Genomic DNA, 12,494 nt, shown 5'->3' with positions numbered 1-12,494 from the left:
AAGAAACATCACCGTGCACCTTGGCCAACGTGCGCGACTCGACCGAGCGCGCACTGGCCGAGGTGCACACCGATTTCACCTGGGTGCGCGCGCAGCACCTCGGGCGCACCGGGGTGCGCGCACAACGCCCGGGTTGCACCGTGGCCTGTGTGCTCGGGGCGCCTCGGGTGCGCGCTCGGTGTCGCCCCCGCGCGCGCGGTAGTGCGGGCAGCGCACCCCGGCCCGGCCCGGCCCCGACGAGAACGCAAACGGGCAAAAGGTTTATTCAAATAGCATTGCGACGCCCGGCGAAAAACTAAGAAAGGGTGCAACACCGGGACTTCCCGGGAGGTCACCCATCCCAGTACTACTCCGGCCCAAGCGCGCTTAACTGCGGAGTTCTGATGGGATCCGGTGCACTAACGCTGGTATGATCGCACCCGTTATGAGCTTGTCGCAGTGTGTACTTAGCAAACCGCGACCCACGTGCGAATCCACCCCGGCCACCCACCCCCGTCGAGGTGCACACCCTCCCTCGCGAAGTGCGCCCCGTTCGCCAAGTGTGAGCCCTGCCCGGGTGCGCGCACCTTGCTAGGGCGTCGGGTGTGCACCCGGCCCGGCCTACGTGCGTGCACCTGGACGGGGCGTCGTGTGCGTGCAGTGTCCCGTCTGCAACGCGGTGCCCACACACCACCTCGGGCGCAACGACCTGCGCTCACATGTGGGCCGAGTGCACCTTGGTGCATGTTCGGGGCGCCTCGGGTGCACGCTCGATCTTGCCCCGGTGCACCAAGGCGCTCGGTTTGCCCCGGGTGCGCACTTGGTGCAAGGTGGGCACCCAAAATAGGGATCAAGCACCAAAACACAAGTTTCGGGATGCAAAATGGGACCCAAGGACCACAAATGCGTTCCAAGACCCATGATGGGTCCACGAGAACAAAAATGTGTTCCGAGACTTAATAAACAAATATTGGGTTTTAGGAGAAGAAACATGCTCTGATGCCCAAAACGAGAATCGACCCCGAAAAGGCCACAGGCCAAAAGTGGGATGCGAGACAAAAAAAAATGGGACCCGAGGACCAAAATTGGGTTCCCAGGTCGAAGACAGGGCAACCGGACAAGAAACGACCTCTAAGGCTCGAAATGAGTCCCGACGACTAAAACTTGACAAGAAGCACCCATCAGGCACCCAACTCGACACCCATGGGATGCCGACCCACCCGGGCTTCCACCTAGCACACCTTGGCACCCACCCACCCTCGCACCCAACCTCGCACCCAACTTAGCACCTTTGAACCCACATTGGCACTCACCCTGACCCTGGCACCTTGGAACCCACATTGGCACTCACCTTGACCCTGGCACCCACCTTTGCACTCACCTTGGGACCCACCCTGGCTCCCACCTCGGCACCCACCCAGACACCCACCTTGGTTCCTTGGCACCCACCTTGGATCCTTGGCACCCACCCCGACACCCACCTTGGCACGCAACTTGGCTACTTGCCACCCACCTTGGCTCCTTGACGCCCACCCCGACAACCACCCCGTGACCTACCCTGGCTAGGGTTGGTGCACACCCACCCTGGTGCCCACCTTGGCACCCACCCCATGACCCACCTTGGCACGCACCTTAGTACCCACCCTGTTACCCACCCTAGGACCCACCCCGTGACCCACCTTGGCCAGGGTGGGTGCACCCACCCTGGTGCCCACCTTGGCACCCACCCATCCTAGCACCCAGCCTGTGACCGGGCTTGGAACCCAACCTTGCACCCGTCTTGGCCAGTGTGGGTGCGCACCCATCCTGGCACCCACGTTGTGACACACCCTTTAACCCACGCACCCTAGCAGCCACGTTGGCACCCACCTTGGAACACAACCTAGCAACTTGGCACCCACCCCGTGACCCACCTTGGCATCCACCATAGCAGTCGCCCACTTGGCACCCACCTTGGAACCCAAGTTGGCACCCACCTCGGCACCCACCTTGACACTTGTGGACCCACCTTGCCACTCACCCTAGCATCGACCCATCCTAGCACCCACCCTGGCACCTTTGCACCCTAGCACTCACCCATCCTAGCACCTAACCTGTGACCCACCTTGACACTCACCCTCGCACCCACCTTGGAACCCAACCTAGCACCCACCCACCCTGACACCAACCCTAGCACCTACCCACCCTTGCACCCACCCTGTGACCCATCTTGGCACCCACCCATCCTACCACTCAACCTATCACCCACCTTCTCACCCACCTTGGCATCCACCTTAGCACCCACCCACACTGGCACCTTGGCACCCACCTCGGGCAAGGTGGGTGCACACCCACCCTGACACCCAATTTAGAACCAACCGAGCATGTTACCCACCTTGGCACCCACATTGCAGCCCACCCTAGTACCCACCCTATGACCCACATTGGCATCCACACCCTAGCACCCAGGCACCTCGACACCCGCCTTGACACGCACCCTAGCACTAAACCTGTGACCCACCTTGGAACTCACCCTAGAACCCACCCACCCTGTGAACCACCTTGGCATCCACCTTAGCACCCACCCACCTTGGCACCCACTCTAGCACTCACCCATCCTAACACCCAACTTGTTACCCACCTTGGCACCCGCCCTCGCGTCCACCTTGAAACCCACCCTAGCACCCACCCACGCAGGAGCCCACCTTGGCACCCAACCTAACACCCACGCATCCTGGCACCCAACTTGTGACCCACCTTGGAACCCACCCTAGTACCCACCTTTGAACCCACTATATCACCAACCCACCTTGGCACCCACCCTATGACCCTCTTTGGAATCCACCCTAGCACGCACCCACCCTGGCACCCACCATGGAGCGCACCCTAGCACCCACCCACCTCGGCACGCACCTCAACACCCACCTTGGTGTGCGCACTGCGCCAACCTCTCAAAGACCCTATGTGGTGCGCTCCAAAGTGTACACCTTTGGTGCGCTCCAAGGTGCGCACCTTTGGTGCACACCGAGGTGCACACCAAAGTGTGCACCGAGGTGAGCACCAAAGTGCACTCCAAGGTGCACACCAAGGCGTGCACCTTTGGTGCGGTCAATGCAAACGAATTCGGAAGTTGGGGTCGATGTCCTAATCGCTGCTGCAGACTACACGTATGAGAATCGGACAAATAGCTTTATATAGGGGAGGTGTTGCGTTTGATGGGTCGACTCCCCTGGTTGTGTGCACTGCACCAACTTCAAAGACCCTGTCTTGTTTAAGAAGTCAAAAGTTGGGGTGGATGTCCTAATCATTGCTGCAGTCTACGCATGTATGAGAATCAGACAAATAGCTTATATAGGGGAGGTGTTGCATTCGGTGGGTTGACTCCCCTGGTTGTGCGCACTGCGCCAACCTCAAAGACCCCGCATAGCAGAAGAAGTCGGAAGTCGGATTTTGGTGAGCACCAAGGCGTGCACCTTTGGTGCGGTCAACGCAGACGAATTCAGAAGTTGGGGTGGATGTCCTAATCGTTGTTGCAGGCTACACATGTATGAGAATCAGACAAATAGCTTATATAGGGGAGGTGTTGGGTTTGATGGGTCAACTCCCTTGGTTGTGCGCATTACGCCAACCTCAAAGACCTTGTTTTCGTTAAGAAGTCAAAAGTTGGGGTCAATGTCCTAATGGCTCCTGTAGGCTACACATGTATGAGAATCGGACAAATAGCTTATATAGGGGAGGTGTTGGGTTTGATGGGTCGACTCCCCTGGTTGTGCGCATTACGTCAACCTCAAAGACCTTGTTTTCGTTAAGAAGTCAAAAGTTGGGGTCGATGTCCTAATTGCTCCTGTAGACTACACATGTATGAGAATCAGACAAATAGCTTATATAGGGGAGGTGTTGGGTTTGATGGGTTGACTCCCCTAGTTGTTCGCATTACACCAACCTCAAAGACCTTGTTTTCGTTTAGAAGCCGAAAGTTGGGGTCGATGTCCTAATTGCTCCTGCAGGCTACGCATGTATGAGAATCAGACAAATAGCTTATATAGGGGAGGTGTTGGGTTTGATGGGTCGACTCCCCTGGTTGTGCGCATTGCGCCAACCTCAAAGACCCTGCATTGCGGATGAAGTCGAAAGTCAGAGTTTGGTGTGCTACAAGGTGTGGTCGAAGGTGCTCACCTAGGTGTGCACCTTTGGAGCGCAGGAAAAGTGCCCTCCAAAAGTGCGCACCTTTGGAGTGCACAAAAGTGCCCTCCAAAAGTGCGCACCTTTGGAGCGCACAAAAGTGCCCTCCAAAAAGTGCCCTCCAAAAGTGCGCACCTTTGGAGCGCACAAAAGTGCCCTCCAAAAAGTGCCCTCCAAAAGTGCGCACCTTTGGAGTGCAGAAAAGTGCCCTCCAAAAAGTGCCCTCCAAAAGTGTGCACCTTTGGAGTGCACAAAAGTGCCCTCCAAAAGTGCGCACCTTTGGAGCGCAGAAAAGTGCCCTCCAAAAAGTGCCCTCCAAAAGTGCGCACCTTTGGAGCGCAGAAAAGTGCCCTCCAAAAAGTGCCCTCCAAAAGTGCGCACCTTTGGAGCGCAGAAAAGTGCCCTCCAAAAAGTGCCCTCCAAAAGTGCGCACCTTTGGAGCGCAGAAAAGTGCCCTCCAAAAAGTGCCCTCCAAAAGTGCGCACCTTTGGAGCGCACAAAAGTGCCCTCCAAAAAGTGCCCTCCAAAAGTGCGCACCTTTGGAGCGCACAAAAGTGCCCTCCAAAAGTGCGCACCTTTGGAGCGCACAAAAGTGCCCTCCAAAAGTGCGCACTTTTGGTGCGCACCAAGGCGCTGGTTCGGTCGTTGCAGGCGAGTTCGGAAGTTGGGGTCGATGTCCTGAGCGGAGGTGCAAACTACACAGGTGTCGGAATCGGACAAATAGCTTATATAGGGGAGGTGTATGCTTCGATGGGTCGACTCCCCAGGTTGAGCGCACCGCGCCAACCTCAAAGACCCTACGGTATGGATGAAGTCGGAAGTTGGGTCCGATGACCGATTCGATTAGTAGGTATGCTCATGAGGTCGGAATTTGGGTCCGATGACCTGCCATGTGCAGGAAGGCGAATGTTGGCACTGTGCGTTGCAAGGTGCACACCAAGGTGCTGGTGCGGTCTTTTTAGTCGAGTTCGGAAGTTGGGGTCGATGTCCTGATCGGAGGTGCAAGCTACACAGGTGTGGGAATCGGACAAATAGCTTATATAGGGGAGGTGTATGCTTCGTTGGGTCGACTCCCCGGGTTGAGCGCACCGCGCCAACCTCAAAGACCCTACGGTATGGATGAAGTCGGAAGTTGGGTCCGATGACCGATTCGATATGTAGGCATACTCGCGAGGTCGGAATTTGGGTCCGATGACCTGCCATGTGCAGGAAGGCGAATGTTGGCACTGTGCGTTGCAAGGTGCGCACCAAGGCGCTGGTTCGGTCGTTGCAGGCGAGTTCGGAAGTTGGGGTCGATGTCCTGATCGGAGGTGCAAACTACACAGGTGTGGGAATCGGACAAATAGCTTATATAGGGGAGGTGTATGCTTCGTTGGGTCGACTCCCCGGGTTGAGCGCACCGCGCCAACCTCAAAGACCCTACGGTATGGATGAAGTCGGAAGTTGTGTCCGATGACCGATTCGATATGTAGGCATACTCGCGAGGTCGGAATTTGGGTCCGATGACCTGCCATGTGCAGGAAGGCGAATGTTGGGACTGTGCGTCGCAAGGTGCGCACCAAGGCGCTGGTGCCGTCGTTGCAGTCGAGTTCGGAAGTTGGGGTCGATGTCCTGGTCAGAGGTGCAAACTACACAGGTGTGGGAATCGGACAAATAGCTTATATAGGGGAGGTGTATGCTTCGATGGGTCGACTCCCCGGGTTGAGCGCACCGCGCCAACCTCAAAGACCCTACAGTATGGATGAAGTCGGAAGTTGGGTCCGATGACCGATTCGATACGTAGGCATATTGGCGAGGTCTGAATTTGTGTCCGATGACCTGCCATGCACAGGAAGGCGGAATTTGGGTCCGATGACCGAGTTGATGGCGTGCCATGCGCAGAAAGGCGGAATTTGGGTCCGATGACCGAGTTGATGTTGATGGCCCGCCATGCACAGGAAGGCGGAATTTGGGTCCGATGACCGATTTGAAGGCGTGCCATGCGCAGAAAGGCGGAGTTTGGGTCCGATGACCGAGTTGATATTGATGGCCCGCCATGCGCAGGAAGGCGGAATTTGGGTCCGATGACCTGACATACGCATGGAGTCCGACTCGGGGGCCGATGTTCGATTCGATGACTTGCATTGTGGGTAAAGTCGGAAGTTGTGGTCTTTGACCCGATTCGATGACCAGACTTCGGCTGCTTGAGAATCGGACAAATAACTTATATAGGGGAGGTAGTGTTCTCGAGCATCCTCCCCCCGTGCCCGTTTATGTCGATTGATGCTGGTGCTCGACTGGTTGGAGCGCTCGGATGCAAAAATCTTGCACCAGGATTTATCGATTGTGATGGACACGGCAAGTCTCCTGATTGCTATGCAGGAGCTCATCGTGAATCTCTATGCGGCCTTGGTATGGACTCGACCTGCGGAATGGTTCGGCAATGGTAGTCGCTCCAACACGTCCTTGCAATGGCCACAGAGGTGATTCGACTAGAGCTCCAGTCTAGCTTTTGGGTTGCTTGGCGGACTGGTATAGCCGCGATCGAGTTCCGGCCATGAACGTTTTAGATAGCTCTTGGGCTTTCTGGGACGGAAGTCGGAAGTTTGGGCTGTTGTCCGATTTGATGACCATTCTTCGGATGTGTGAGAATCGGACAAATAACTTATATAGGGGACTGTGTTGTCTCACGCAGCCCCCTCCGTGCCCCTCTATCTCGACCGATGTTGGTGCTTGAAAGGGTTGGGATCGCTCGGATTTATAAACGTGCACCACCATTTGTCGAGTGTGAGGGACGCGGCAGGTCTCCTAAATGCTATACGGGCGCTCTCTGAGAATCTCTATCCGGCCTCGACACAGACTAGTCTTGCTGAATGGTTTGGCACTGGTAGTCGATCCAACACGTCGTTGTTGTGGCCGCCTAGGCGATTCGATTCGAGCCCCCGTCTAGCTTTTGGGTTGCTTGGCGGATTTTGCCCTATCCGCAAGTGAGCTCGGTCCCTAAACGTTCGAGAAACCCGATTGCTATGCGCCGACTCTCTTTCTTGCGAGCCTCCATCTAGCTTTTGGGTCTCTACGGAACGGAAGTCGGAATCTAGGACCGTTGTTTGATTCGACGAGGCAGACTACGGTTGTGCGAGAATCGGACAAATAACTTATATAGGGGAGGTGTTGACTGGAGCATTCTCCCCCGTGCCCCTCTAACTCGACCAATGCTGGCGCTCGAACGGTGGTAGCGCTCGGATTTTCGTTGAGCGCCAGCATTGGTCGATTTAGAGGGGCATGCGAGATTCCCGAATGCTATGCGAGGGCTCTAACGGAAATGTCTATTGGTTTCGGTATGGATGCAATTGCGAGTGGTTCGGCAAAGGTAGTCGTTCCGATGCGTCCATGTCGTGGCCAAATCGATAATTCGATTTGAGCCCTCGTATAGCATTTGGGTCTCTCGATGTGATTCCGCATTCCAGTCCCTTTGGGCACTGCTTGAGCCGCATCCCAGGGGGTTCCCTTCCCAATAATCTGCCTCGCAACCCGATTGCTATGCGGTGAGGCTCCTCGGCCGCCTCGGAACTATCTGTGTATCAGACGCATCGCGGGATAAGGGGTTGGCAACGGTAGTCGCCCCAAGCGCGTCCGATGCTTGGACCATTCCGAGGCGGCCCTGAAGCCTCTTCCGTCTAGCCGTTGGGTCCTTCTCGCCGCATCCCTTGCCTCGCACCCCGATTGCTATGCGGTGAGGCTCCTCGGCCGCCTTGGAACTATCTGTGTATCAGACGCATCGCGGGATAAGGGGTTGTCACTGGTAGTCGCCCCAAGCGCGTCCGATGCTTGGACCATTCCGAGGCGGCCCTGAAGCCTCTTCCGTCTAGCCGTTGGGTCCTTCTCGCCGCATCCCTCGACTCGCACCCCGATTGCTATGCGGTGAGGCTCCTCGGCCGCCTTGGAACTATCTGTGTATCGGACGCGTCGCGGGATAAGGGGTTGTCACTGGTAGTCGCCCCAAGCGCGTCCGATGCTTGGACCATTCCGAGGCGGCCCTGAAGCCTCTTCCGTCTAGCCGTTGGGTCCTTCTCGCCGCATCCCTCGCCTCGCACCCCGATTGCTATGCGGTGAGGCTCCTCGGCCGCCTTGGAACTATCTGTGTATCGGACGCGTCGCGGGATAAGGGGTTGTCACTGGTAGTCGCCCCAAGCGCGTGCGATGCATGGACCATTCCCAGGCGGCCCTGAAGCCTCTTCCGTCTAGCCGTTGGGTCCTTCTCGCCGCATCCCTCGCCTCGCACCCCGATTGCTATGCGGTGAGGCTCCTCGGCCGCCTTGGAACTATCTGTGTATCGGACGCGTCGCGGGATAAGGGGTTGTCACTGGTAGTCGCCCCAAGCGCGTCCGATGCTTGGACCATTCCGAGGCGGCCCTGAAGCCTCTTCCGTCTAGCCGTTGGGTCCTTCTCGCCGCATCCCTCGCCTCGCACCCCGATTGCTATGCGGTGAGGCTCCTCGGCCGCCTTGGAACTATCTGTGTATCGGACGCGTCGCGGGATAAGGGGTTGTCACTGGTAGTCGCCCCAAGCGCGTCCGATGCTTGGACCATTCCGAGGCGGCCCTGAAGCCTCTTCCGTCTAGCCGTTGGGTCCTTCTCGCCGCATCCCTCGCCTCGCACCCCGATTGCTATGCGGTGAGGCTCCTCGGCCGCCTTGGAACTATCTGTGTATCGGACGCGTCGCGGGATAAGGGGTTGTCACTGGTAGTCGCCCCAAGCGCGTCCGATGCTTGGACCATTCCGAGGCGGCCCTGAAGCCTCTTCCGTCTAGCCGTTGGGTCCTTCTCGCCGCATCCCTCGCCTCGCACCCCGATTGCTATGCGGTGAGGCTCCTCGGCCGCCTTGGAACTATCTGTGTATCGGACGCATCGCGGGATAAGGGGTTGTCACTGGTAGTCGCCCCAAGCGCGTCCGATGCTTGGACCATTCCGAGGCGGCCCTGAAGCCTCTTCCGTCTAGCCGTTGGGTCCTTCTCGCCGCATCCCTCGCCTCGCACCCCGATTGCTATGCGGTGAGGCTCCTCGGCCGCCTTGGAACTATCTGTGTATCGGACGCGTCGCGGGATAAGGGGTTGTCACTGGTAGTCGCCCCAAGCGCGTCCGATGCTTGGACCATTCCGAGGCGGCCCTGAAGCCTCTTCCGTCTAGCCGTTGGGTCCTTCTCGCCGCATCCCTCGCCTCGCACCCCGATTGCTATGCGGTGAGGCTCCTCGGCCGCCTTGGAACTATCTGTGTATCGGACGCGTCGCGGGATAAGGGGTTGTCACTGGTAGTCGCCCCAAGCGCGTCCGATGCTTGGACCATTCCGAGGCGGACCTGAAGCCTCTTCCGTCTAGCCGTTGGGTCCTTCTCGCCGCATCCCTCGCCTCGCACCCCGATTGCTATGCGGTGAGGCTCCTCGGCCGCCTTGGAACTATCTGTGTATCGGACGCGTCGCGGGATAAGGGGTTGTCACTGGTAGTCGCCCCAAGCGCGTCCGATGCTTGGACCATTCCGAGGCGGCCCTGAAGCCTCTTCCGTCTAGCCGTTGGGTCCTTCTTGCCGCATCCCTCGCCTCGCACCCCGATTGCTATGCGGTGAGGCTCCTCGGCCGCCTTGGAACTATCTGTGTATCGGACGCGTCGCGGGATAAGGGGTTGTCACTGGTAGTCGCCCCAAGCGCGTCCGATGCTTGGACCATTCCGAGGCGGCCCTGAAGCCTCTTCCGTCTAGCCGTTGGGTCCTTCTCGCCGCATCCCTCGCCTCGCACCCCGATTGCTATGCGGTGAGGCTCCTCGGCCGCCTTGGAACTATCTGTGTATCGGACGCATCGCGGGATAAGGGGTTGTCACTGGTAGTCGCCCCAAGCGCGTCCGATGCTTGGACCATTCCGAGGCGGCCCTGAAGCCTCTTCCGTCTAGCCGTTGGGTCCTTCTCGCCGCATCCCTCGCCTCGCACCCCGATTGCTATGCGGTGAGGCTCCTCGGCCGCCTTGGAACTATCTGTGTATCGGACGCGTCGCGGGATAAGGGGTTGTCACTGGTAGTCGCCCCAAGCGCGTCCGATGCTTGGACCATTCCGAGGCGGACCTGAAGCCTCTTCCGTCTAGCCGTTGGGTCCTTCTCGCCGCATCCCTCGCCTCGCACCCCGATTGCTATGCGGTGAGGCTCCTCGGCCGCCTTGGAACTATCTGTGTATCGGACGCGTCGCGGGATAAGGGGTTGTCACTGGTAGTCGCCCCAAGCGCGTCCGATGCTTGGACCATTCCGAGGCGGCCCTGAAGCCTCTGCCGTCTAGCCGTTGGGTCCTTCTCGCCGCATCCCTCGCCTCGCACCCCGATTGCTATGCGGTGAGGCTCCTCGGCCGCCTTGGAACTATCTGTGTATCGGACGCGTCGCGGGATAAGGGGTTGTCACTGGTAGTCGCCCCAAGCGCGTCCGATGCTTGGACCATTCCGAGGCGGACCTGAAGCCTCTTCCCTCTAGCCGTTGGGGCTTTCTCGCCGCATCCCTCGCCTCGCACCCCGATTGCTATTCGGTGAGGCTCCTCGGCCGCCTTGGAACTATCTGTGTATCGGACGCATCGCGGGATAAGGGGTTGGCAGTGGTAGTCGCCCCAAGCGCGTCCGATGCTTGGACCATTCCGAGGCGGCCCTGCAGCCTCTTCCGTCTAGCCGTTGGGGCCATCTCGCTGCATCCCCCACCTCGCACCACGATTGCTATGCGGTGAGGCTCCTTGGCCGCCTCGGAACTATCTGTGTATCGGACGCATCGCGGGATAAGGGGTTGTCACTGGTAGTCGCCCCAAGCGCGTCCGATGCTTGGACTATTCCGAGGCGGCCCTGCAGCCTCTTCCGTCTAGCCGTTGGGGCCATCTCGCCGCATCCCCCAGCTCCTCGGCCGCCTCGGAACTATCTGTGTATCGGACGCATCGCGGGATAAGGGGTTGGCAGTGGTAGTCGCCCCAAGCGCGTTCGATGCTTGGACTATTCCGAGGCGGCCCCGCAGCCTCTTCCGTCTACCCTTTGGGGCCATCTCGCCGCATCCCTCGCCTCGCACCCCGATTGCTATGCGGTGAGGCTCCTCGGCCGCCTGGGAACTATCTTCGTATCGGATGCATCGCGGGATAAGGGGTTGTCACTGGTAGTCGCCCCAAGCGCGTCCGATGCTTGGACTATTCCGAGGCGGCCCTGTGGCCTCTTCCGTCTAGCCGTTGGGGCCATCTCGCCGCATCCCTCACCTCGCACCCCCATTGCTATGCGGTGAGGCTCCTCGGCCGCCTTGGAACTGTCTTCGTATCGGAAGCATCGCGGGATAAGGGGTTGTCACTGGTAGTCGCCCCAAGCGCGTCCGATGCTTGGACTATTCCGAGGCGGCCCTGCAGCCTCTTCCGTCTAGCCGTTGGGGCCATCTCGCCGCATCCCCCACCTCGCACCCGGATTGCTATGCGGTGAGGCTCCTCGGCCGCCTTGGAACTATCTTCGTATCGGACGCATCGCGGGATAAGGGGTTGTCACTGGTAGTCGCCCCAAGCGCGTCCGATGCTTGGACTATTCCGACGCGGCCCTGTGGCCTCTTCCGTCTAGCCGTTGGGGCCATCTCGCCGCATCCCCCACCTCGCACCCCGATTGCTATGCGGTGAGGCTCCTCGGCCGCCTTGGAACCATCTTCGTATCGGACGCATCGCGGGATGAGGGGTTGTCACTGGTAGTCGCCCCAAGCGCGTCCGATGCTTGGACCATTCCGAGGCGGCCCTGAAGCCTCTTCCGTCTAGCCGTTGGGGCCTTCCCGCCCCATCCCTCGCCTCGCACCCCCGATTGCTATGCGGTGAGGCTCCTCGGCCGCCTTGGAACCATCTGTGTATCGGACGCATCGCGGGATAAGGGGTTGGCACTGGTAGTCGCCCCAAGCGCGTCCGATGCTTGGAGCATTCCGAGGTGGCCCTGAAGCCTCTTCCGTCTAGCCGTTGGGGCCTTCCCGCCCCATCCCTCGCCTCGCACCCCGATTGATATGCGGTGAGGCTCCTCGGCCGCCTTGGAACTATCTGTGTATCGGACGCATCGCGGGATAAGGGGTTGGCACTGGTAGTCGTCCCAATCGCGTCCGATGCTTGGACCATTCCGAGGCGGCCCTGCAGCCTCTTCCATTTAGCCGTCGGGGCCTTCCCGCCGCATCCCTCGCCTCGCATCCCGATTCCTATGCGGTGAGTCTTCTCGGCCGCCGCGGAACTATACCTGTTATTGCTACTGCATCCTTCGGCTGGTAACCTCCTCTGCCGCCTTGGAACGTTCTCTTTGTCGGACGCGTCGCGGGATAAGGGGTTGGCACTGGTAGTCGCCCCAAGCGCGCCCGATGCATAG

The 12,494-nt window shown here is 59.1% G+C and overlaps 1 non-coding gene across 1 annotated transcript; it reads right to left on the bottom strand.

Moving 5' to 3' along the window:
• Positions 1-302: 302 nt before the first annotated feature.
• LOC131869465 (5S ribosomal RNA) lies at positions 303-421 on the bottom strand. Its single transcript, XR_009367848.1, has one exon. It is a non-coding gene; the product is annotated as a 5S ribosomal RNA (ribosomal RNA).
• Between the last annotated feature and the right edge of the window lie 12,073 nt (positions 422-12,494).

The sequence above is a fragment of the Cryptomeria japonica genome, unplaced genomic scaffold, assembly GCF_030272615.1.
Source record: "Cryptomeria japonica unplaced genomic scaffold, Sugi_1.0 HiC_scaffold_248, whole genome shotgun sequence".
Taxonomy (NCBI): domain Eukaryota; kingdom Viridiplantae; phylum Streptophyta; class Pinopsida; order Cupressales; family Cupressaceae; genus Cryptomeria; species Cryptomeria japonica.
This window is presented reverse-complemented; position numbering and strand designations above follow the sequence as displayed.